A 10,593-nucleotide genomic window follows, 5' to 3' on the forward strand; every position below is an offset into this window, starting at 1 on the left:
ATATTAGCTCTGCTAGCCATAGCACACACTGCACCCTTTTTCGTTGTGGCGTCGGCTTGCTGCTGACAGAAGTGCGTCTACCCGCTGCACACTAAACACTTGTGGAATGCGCCATACGACTCTGCGCCGTTCATGAAATTGTGAGGATCGCTTCTTACAGAGTCTGCACATCGATTGCGCGCTTATCAAACAACATAAAAGTCGAGTTCTTTCGTTACAACCGTTTTCTCGTGTTGATAGGTTCCCAGATGTGTGCCACGTGATTTGTTCGCATAGGTCATGCAGATTCCGTAAATTGCAGCCGGACCCTTTCTGGGTACTCGATATCATTCCAAATGTGTTCCATCGGGTTCAGATCAGTTGAATTTGGTGGTCAAGTTATCAACGCGAGTTCACTATCGTGTTCTATAAACCATTGTGAGATGATTATGGCTATGTGGCACCGACAGTTACCCTGTCGTCCAGGAGGGATACATTAAGGATGGAGGGCTGCAGGTGGTCCGCAATAATTTTCACTTAGCCCACAGCTGCCATAGTTCCTCCGACTACTACCGCATTTCGCAAGGAATCCCCAATTAACGCTACCCACGATAATACACCCAGTGGCCTGCGTCCATGACGCGGTGCTGTTAGAGCATCTATTACCCTGGATTTTTGCCTATCCGGAGGCAAGCAACGACCTCGTGTAAGAACAAATATGATTCATCCGACCTGGCTAAGCGTTTACATTGATCCACGTTTCACTAACCAAACATAAAGTAATAGGAGTTGACGATGTAATTGGTTCAGCGTGGGAACGCGTTAACAGTCGTCTGCTGCGGACGCTCATGTTTAACAAGTGCACAGAACGGTGTGCTCTAAGCTACTTTTGTCTGCGCCAGTATTGTACTCTGTCGTCAGACCTGTCACAGATCGCCGTCTATTCTATTTTACAAAGCGGGCAAACACCGGACTATCACATTCTGTGATGAGGTGTAGACGTCCATCACTTGACGGTTTCACTGTTCTTCAGTTACTTTCGATAGATCCCCACGATGGTAGCACGCGAACGAACGGCCAGTTTCGATATGTTCGAAATGCTCGTTCCCGAGCACAGAACCATGACAATCTGTCCCTTGTCAAAGTAGCTTACGTCTGTCGGTTTCTCCATCTGCGAGCTGTTTCGTCGCTAGAATCATTCCGCTACGCCTACACTTTCCTCGCCGCGCCACGTGCTCTCAAAGCCAGCAGGCGGCATTCCGTCTCGCTGTCGTCAGTGTTTCCAATGTTATGACTGATCAGCGCTTATTTTCACAAATTTGTAAAACCTATATACGCTGTAGCGGTGTAATCCAACACAGAAGGATTGGTGAAAATTAGCCTTGTGTGTATTACATCCGCATAATCCGTCTGCTTCTCGACTCCAGTGCTTTACACTAACTTGGGATGGTTGCTGCCAGGAGTAAGGTGATGCTGTAGCTACGTCTACTTCATCGGCTGTTTAGTGTTCATGCACCAAAATGCCTCCCATCGTAAATCAAGTAAGTGTCATCTCGTCATAATAACAATACGAAGTCTCACTTGGGGGGGGGGGGGGGGGGGTAGTAATCCTAACTGTGCCCATCCACAGAAGAAAATAGTTGCAAATTGTTTTTATGATGTTGCCTGCCTCTGGAACAAGCTACCTTGTACTGTGTGCACAAAGCTGGGAGGCCTTAATGTTGTCTACCTTGTAACTTCCATCTAAAACATTTACACGTATGGTCAGTTTTCGCTCTACAAACAGTAAAGCAAATGCCACTATTCTCTCACTTTTTCTTCTTTCTCTTTTAGTTCCACAGTCACACCACTGCGACTTCCGATGCCTTTATAATGTGTATGTCTGTCACGTTCCTCTGTCTCTCTGTCGCCTACCCCTTTTCTCACGTCCATTGCTGCCAGTGCCTCAAAAAAATAGTTCAAATGGATCTAAGCACTATGGGACTTAACATCTGGGGCCATCAGTCCCCTAGACTTAGAACTGTCTCTCTGTCGCCTACCCCTTTTCTCACGTCCATTGCTGCCAGTGCCTTAAAAAAATGGTTCAAATGGATCTAAGCACTATGGGACTTAACATCTGGGGCCATCAGTCCCCTAGACTTAGAACTACTTAAACCTAATTAACCTAAGGACATTACACACATCCATGCCCGAGGCAAGATTCGAACCTGCGACCGTAGCAGCAGTGCGGTTCCTGACTGAAGCGCTTCGAATCGCTCGGCCACAGCGGCCGGCAGAATGTTCTTCAAACTAATTGTAAATAACTGTGGCCAATGTCGCTAAGGCCTGACTAGTCACATTAATAGGCCCACCTGTCAAAAGCTGGAAAAACCTCCTTTTGCAGGGAATACCGCTGAGGCAGGTGGAGGAAGAGAGTGAGTAAGGTTCTGGTAGGACGGGGATGTGGAGCCGACTCCAACGCAGTAGCTGGCTGCGCTAGGTTTCTTAGTTGAGGACCCATGGGGTGAATAGCGTGATCTAGATAGTCCCACATAGTGTCCACTGGGCTTAAATCCGGGGAGTTCCATGGACTGGGGAGTCCGGCATACTCTTACTGGTGCTCCCCGAGCCATGCATGTACAGTGTGATTTGTGTGAAACGTTGCGTTGTCCTGCTGGTTAAGGCCATAGTGCTGAAGAAAAACAAGCTGTATGTATGGGTCGACGTGATCCCAAAGGATAGACGCAGAATTATATTGATCCTTTGTGGTTTCTGGGATGACGCGATCACACACGGAATGTCACAAAAGAATTCCCCAAACCATGATGTTCCACCCACGTCCCTTCCGACCATTGTTGCAGGGTATTTGCTTTCAGACGCTTCACGCCGTAACGCCAACGGTCATCTGCTGATGGAGCATATCACATGACTCGTACATTAAAAACGATTGGTAGCTTTCTTCTGTTTCCTGATATAGGTCGCAGTTTCTCTGTGCGCAGCAGTTAACACGTGCTTTCTGAGTGACGAGAAGTTTCCCTTTGCGGGTACTTTTTTCTTCCGTTTTTCACGAGCCGCAATTACCGCCGACAGTTTAGAGCTCTGTTTATTGAATGAGTCTTGCACACGCAGCGTTTTTACGCTCTGTGGGAACGCGCAGTGGCGTCACAACGCATGCGAACGCACTGGACAGTGGTCTGTTTCCGTTCGCCGGATTTGACACTGCGTTTCAGTTGCCACCCGTGCGACATATACGTAAAGGAATGGAGATTATATTTTTAGTTTTCTGTTGGTAGTAATGGAACACAACCCCTTTGTACAACAAGGAAACAATACTGGCGTTTGCGACTTAGGAAATTTATTGTAAACTTAGTTAGAGTATGAATGCTTTCTTCCAGTGCCTTAACAAATGCGCTTCCTCGCTTTGTACAAGGGGCTGCGTTGCTTTCGCCGTAAATTCTGCTTGTTCTTGCAGTAGTGGAATGGTTACACAATGAACTGATGATAATGGAACAATAGCGCTACCTGTTTCTCTGCAACACACACCATAAAAAATGTAGAAACCTAAATAAAATAGTAGTCCTGACTGGCATTTGCGGTCAGGCAACTGAAGCAACTGAAATGGGGTGGAGGAAAAACAGAAATCATACGTTTTCCTGTATTGGCTTTGCATTGCACATAGGGAGCGATCCTGTTTCCCTTGTGCCGTCGCCGATGCCAATGCACAATTACTATACAACACGATGCAACGAACTCATTATTGTGTAATAAAATTCCACTTACAGCTGCCGCAAAATACGCACGGAAATATTTCATATATAATTTATTCTTTTAATGGATACGGACAAGATATCACGGATGCAAACTAGTTAGATATCTTTGTATACATTACATCTTCGCTTCTTTATATTGGTAACTGAAGAAAACCCTATAAGCCAAAATCGTTAAAAACAGCATTTTATTGGACACCCGTTTCGGCAGAGCTATGTTGTCATCATCGGATCCTACGCTTTTGATTTTTCACAACCTATCGTCCAAAACTGTCATTCAAATTTCATATGTACTTCCCACTATATGTTACAAAATTTTAGAAGCATAATATCTGGCTTTTGAAGTTTTCATAAGTAACCACACAATGCATATTGCACTCATACCGACCATGTCAGGAATATGTAACATTTTTATTCAGAAACCAACGTTTTATGTAGAGATTCACTAAAACTATCACCAACCGTATAAAATGCCTTGAAAAATAACAAAAAATAAAGAAGTTGACATAAAACATGGATAAAACAGAATGGACTACTTACAAGTAGATAGCAAACCGTAGAACTTGAGACAGCTTTTGATGTATTTGCCGTAAGCTGTACACCGGCAGCACCCCAGAAACAACGCGTTGGTTTAGTCTCTGTAAGTATTCGGAAGTAGTTATAGGTTAATGCTACAGATACCATTAAACGTCATCAGTATAGTTTAAACTTCAGTATTGAAAGATACTGAAGATAATGATGTATCAGTTAACCAAATATATCCTCGACAGGACGAAATTTTAGATCCCCACGTCAGATAAACGAAGAAGGGGAATATGGTAAAGTAATATACAGGGTGAGTCAGTAACTGTTGCCACCAAGAATAACTCCGAAAAGTTTCTGGGACAAAAGTTGCATGGGACAACGGAGGCCATAATATGACTTTCGTCTTTGTTGCTACGTGGGGTCGCTTCAGAAATATGATGGTCAAAGTTTTTTTTTTTTTTTTTTTTTTTTAAGGGGATGCTATAGCTTGGTACTTATTATCTGATAGTGGCTATCGAGACGAGTCCAATGATGTGTTACAGTAGGGTCTTTGAAGGTCAACGAAGGTCAAAAAGGTGTGATGAACGTCCATTTAAGAAGGTGTTCGAAGTGATGATCATTGGTATAATGCATATCTTCTTATCATGGATTGAGTGGTATTCCTTATCACATCAGCAAGAAACGAAGCACGTGCTCAGACAATTCTCTCTCGCATATCTTCAGGTTTAATTGGAACGTCTTTATAAACAATGTCTTTTACGAATGCCTACACGAAAAACTCCAGAGGCGACAAGTCTGGCGAACTAGCCGGCCTGCGCGTCCAATCCAACGATTTGGGAATTGTCTCTGCAACTCATTTCTAGCCAACAGCGAAAAATTTGCCAAACACCCATCGTGTTGATACCACATTCTGTTCCTTGTTCCTAAAGGTATTCCTTCCAATAACAGACCTAACGTTTCTTGCAGGAATGTGGTGTACTTCGTACCATTAAGATTTCCTTCGATGAAATAGGAGCCTGCAATTCTGTCCTCCAGAATCCCACACCATACATTCAACGACCACGGTTTTCTGTGTGTAACTTGACGCAGTCAACGTGGATTTTCAGTTGTCCAATAATGCATGTTACGCAAATTAACATTTTCATGGTTCGTGAATGTAGCCACATCAGTAAATAAAATCAAACTAACAAACGTGTCGCCAGCCGCTGTGACAGAGCGGTTCTAGGTGCCTCAGTCCGGAACCACGCTGCTGCTACGGTCGTTGGTTCGAATCCGGCCTCGGGCATGGATGTGTGTGATGTCCTTAGGTTAGTTAGGTTTAACTAGTTCTAAGTTCTAGGGGACTAATGACCTCAGCAGTTGAGCCCCATAGTGCTCAGAGCCATTTGAGCCAATCATTTGAATTAACATATAATTCCTCTGAATCTGAAGTTGGGCCCATCGGCAGATTTCAGTGAGACGCAAACAACCCGTACCAGTTAATTCCAGTTAATTCTTGGTGGAGGCTGATATGGTAAGGTTGATATTTATGGCGATGAGGAACACAAACAACACTACTCTGGCTCATGCCAGATTCCCTTTTGATTTGACGCGAACTAACACAAAGATACCGAACCAAAGTGGCAAGAGTACCAATTTCCGTTTCCTCGTTAGTAACTCTCCTTTGCCGGATATGTTTGCGATGCGTTAAAGATCCAGTTGTTCTCAGTTTATCATACACATATTTATATGTACGACGTGTAGGGTGAGTACGTTGAATATATTTTTACGCGTATAAGTCTCTAGCCCTCACTGAATTTCTTTGGAAATCTCCGTAAATAAGAAGGATATCGACTGTTATTCGAAGGAATACATGAGTCACATTCGCTTGATTCGACGATACTAGACTTATCGCTCCTATTAGTGTCGTATTGCGAAACCGTCTAATGGTGTTTACATGTCAATGGCACGTTAGATGGATACGCCGTATTCGGCGAATATTTACTTTTTGTACGACACACGAGATAGAATTCTCAGAGCATGTGCTTCGATAAGTCCGAAGTGATAAGGAACACCACTCAGTCCATGATAAGAAAAATCCATCACTGCATTGATACCAAAGGTCATCATTTCGAACACCTTATGTAAATGGACGTTCATGCCACATTTTTGACCTTCGTTGACCTTCACAGACCTTACTGTTACACATCTTTCGATTTGTCTCGATAGTCGCGATCAGAAAATAAGTACCATCCCATTTAAAGAAACAAAGCTGACCTTCATATCTCTGAAGCGACCCAACTTAGAAACAAAAAACCTACGTCACATTATGGCCCCCTTTCTCCCATGCCACATTTGTCCGACGAACGTTTCAGCTCCTATCATACTTTCGGAGCTACTCTAGGTGGCAACAGTTAGTGACTTACCCTTGAATATACATATTTCTACATCTGGTGACGTTCTACTTTTCACCTCCAGTGCGTATGTGTAACGGTCAGTGGCAAATGAGAAAATCTCCTGTAATTGATTTGAAAGACTAAAATTATTTCGATGGACACATCTATAAGAGTATAGTACGAACTTATAGTGAATCCGTAAGATTTGGTTTACGAATTTTTGTATTCAGTTAAGCTGAAAGAAACTACTCGACAACTGAGAACGTAAATAATCACGTGTGTGCTTTCATGCACTTTTTTGAACAGGTAGATACTACAAAACTAAGATTACAGGGTCTCTGATAATGTAAATTTACTGTGGAGCTATGCTGCTTTCCTTGGTGGTTAGTTATGTATTGTTTCCACAGTGTGACATCCTTTATTACCTTAGCGGCTCCATTTCATTGCACCATTGTCTCTCAGCTCGTAAATTTTTGCTCTTTAACTAACGTCCTTTGAAAGTATACTGGTAACTATGGAATATTCACTATTGCATAACTGGGTCGTCATTAGACTTTAATACCCATAAAAGGAAGAAGTGCGCTCTGCTGCTCTTCATGTCTACATTAGAGCAGGCGCGCAGTTTTGCTGTTTGTATACAAGGTGTTTCAGAACAGCGGTTACGAACTTCCACAAGAGATAGAGTACACCTGGACGATGCAATATCTGAAAGCATTGTATATTCAGAAACGTTTCTCAGCGCGGTTGTGACGACACAAAACACCAGAAAGGAAGGACACGAACAGAGAAACCATGTTTATTTTGCTTAGTATAGCAAAAACCATGATATAAGAACAAATACAGGCAACAATCGTCATCAAATAAGGTGAAACTTCCTGGCAGATTAAAACTGTGTGCCCGACCGAGACTCGAACTCTGCCAGGAAGTTTCATATCAGCGCACACTCCACTGCAGAGTGAAAATCTCATTCTGGAAACATCCCTCAGGCTGTGGCTAAGTCATGTCTCCGCAGTATCCTTTCTTTCAGGAGTGCTAGTTCTGCAAGGTTCGCAGGAGAGCTTCTGTAAAGTTTGCGAGGTAGGAGACAAGGTACCGGCAGAAGTAAAGCTGTGAGGACGGGGCGTGTGTCGTGCTTCGGTAGCTCAGTTGGTAGAGCACTTGCCCGCGAAAAGCAAAGGTCCCGAGTTCGAGTCTCGGTCAGGCATACAGTTTTAATCTGCCAGGAAGTTTCATATCAGTGCACACTCCTCTGCAGAGTGAAAATCTCATTCTGGGATGAAATAAGGTGTTCCAAATTACGGCACCAGACCGTGATGCGGTTTACCATATTAGCTAAGGCTCCTTGTGCTTGCCAAACACATGGTACACAAAGTAAGTGTGTACTCCCCTGAGGATTAATGTAATTATACCCTCAGGTGTTACAGATTACAGCAATGGAATGAAATGTATCACGGAAAACTTTCTGTGTAATTCAAAAATCTTTGAAAAAACAGTTTTAAGTACAAAATTAATCACTCAAATGCGTGTCCCGTAGCACTAAATGTGCGTCTTGCTGTAAGATAATTCTGTGGAAGTGTCGTAGTTATCGTCCTCTGTAAGCAAATTTCTGCTGTAGTCAATGTACTCACCTCATCATTAACGAAAGTGAAATGCTTTGCGTATAGATATCGTAGTTATTACGTACCCTACCATGATCAAGATGGTTCAAATGGCTCTGAGCACTATGGGACTTAACATCTGTGGTCATCAATCCCCTAGAACTTAGAACTACTTAAACCTAACTAACCTAAGGACATCACACACATCCATGCCCGAGGCAGGATTCGAACCGTGATCAAGGAAGTACTATAATGTAACGTAGTGTTGTGCTACGAAAGAGGCTGTCTCGTTGTAGCTATACCACGAACGGTACTACTAAAACATATTTTACTTTCCAGAATAATACAGAAACACTGTGCAGATATAAAACAGATACACCGCAAAAGCAACAATGTAAATTGTGTCACATATTAGTAGCGTCGTGATATAATCGTGTAGCTATCTAAGAAACCAAATGATAAGTCATCTTTAATCTCACCGAATGTACTTCAAATAAAGAGTATCTTTTCTAGTAAACCAAAATGTTGCATTAAAATCTCATTAGCAGTATATGTTCCAAGTATGTAAGCCTGATAGTCGCTACATAATCGTGCGACTAACAAGCAAGAACGTACAAATAACAACACTCTGTCGTCTGTTCACTATAACAATGCATTCGTAATTTCTGTTTAAATAAGTTCTCTTGGTTCTTGACTGGATATTGAACTTCACACATTGTTGTATGTTAACAGTTTCTATGTCTGACAAAGAGTACTAGTAACGTGAAGTGAAAAATTTTATAGCAAAGACTAAGTTTAAAAAAGCAGATTATCTCTCAATAAACGGTTTTACATGTGAAATGTGGTGCAATCCTTTACTCTTCCTAGTACTCAGAGTTCCAACTTGAACACAACTATCATGTGGTATACGTCGGTAAGGAATGCTAAAATTTTTCTCGAAGTTAGCGTCTACACTCCTGGAAATTGAAATAAGAACACCGTGAATTCATTGTTCCAGGAAGGGGAAACTTTATTGACACATTCCTGGGGTCAGATACATCACACGATCACACTGACAGAAATATTTGACAGGACTAGAAAATTCCGATTGTTAAAAGTGTTTCATCATTATGATGCTATGTTTTACTCGGTCTTGTGTAGCTTGAGACCAATATGCTGAGAGGGAAGGCGTGGTAAAATTCTCCTTCACTGTGGCAATCGTGAATGACCGATCGCATTCTTACAGCTGGTTCATTCTCTAAGTAGCCACACATAAATTCTAATATGTGCTCTAATGACCAGTTGGGAGGAAAACAATGAGAGAATTGATGGAGCCACACTTGTGGATGAATGTCGTTGCCAGAATTCTTAAATGTTTTGAATGTACATGTAGTAATGAACAGCTTATAGTCAAAATCATCATGTCTGCGAGTCGCATGTTGGTCATTGTTACGTCGTTTCGGCGGTTCCATCTCAAAATTCGGTGTACCTTGCCAATTTCTTTCATAATTTCCGAAGTGCCCCATGTTATTATTTTGTGGCTGTTCCGTATTTCTATGTCCCTCTTCCCGTATTGGAGCGCGAGTGTCCTCCGAAATACGTAATTCTTGCATTACCTCTGTCAGCTGATATTGTACTTCCCGGATTTCTCTTTGGTTTTGCGTATTAATTTGATTCTGATTTTGTTTGAATTTCCTAATTTGTTCGCACTCTTCTGTGTCATTAAAGACTACCAGTTTTGTGTCACTCAGATTATCATCTACCTCCGTAGATAAATTATTTAGCTGATCCGAAAGTTCAACTACGTTCTCTAATAATGAACTAATTTCCTCCATGTGTCTTTCTGAACCAATTTTCAGAGTATCTACTGTGTCCTTTAAGTTTTCCTGAGTTTTTGCAAGTTGCGTAACCGAATTGGTAGATGCAACGGAGTCAATTTTAGCTTGCAAGGTCTCATGATTTTCATGAACAATAGTTTGCAGTTCTTTTATGGCTGCTTCATGATTCTGTAATGCATTTTCATGCTGCGAAAAAATAGGTTGAAAATGCTCACAAATTTGTGTTTTTACGTCATTACAGACTTTTTTACATTTCGATTTAATGTTATGTAACTCAGTAGTTAAATCTTCACGTGTTTGTTCAAGCGTGGTGTCTAACTTCCGAAGATTTTGTTCCATTGTGTCTAACTTTTGAAGCTTTGCTGTGTTTGTCTCTGATTTTGTTCCATTTGTTGCATTAATTGCAATAATAATGTATTAGTGTCTGGAATCTGTTTCAAAATGGCTCTGAGCACAATGGGACTCAACTGCTGAGGTCATTAGTCCCCTACAACTTAGAACTAGTTAAACCTAACTAACCTTAGGACATCACAAACATCCATGCCCGAGGCAG

At 42.0% G+C, this 10,593-nt stretch overlaps 1 non-coding gene across 1 annotated transcript; it reads left to right on the forward strand.

The window, feature by feature from the left end:
• Window positions 1–7,755: 7,755 nt before the first annotated feature.
• On the forward strand, window positions 7,756–7,830 carry Trnar-gcg. Its single transcript has one exon. It is a non-coding gene; the product is annotated as a tRNA-Arg (tRNA).
• Window positions 7,831–10,593: the final 2,763 nt, after the last annotated feature.

This window comes from Schistocerca americana, chromosome 1 (genome assembly GCF_021461395.2).
Source record: "Schistocerca americana isolate TAMUIC-IGC-003095 chromosome 1, iqSchAmer2.1, whole genome shotgun sequence".
NCBI lineage: Eukaryota > Metazoa > Arthropoda > Insecta > Orthoptera > Acrididae > Schistocerca > Schistocerca americana.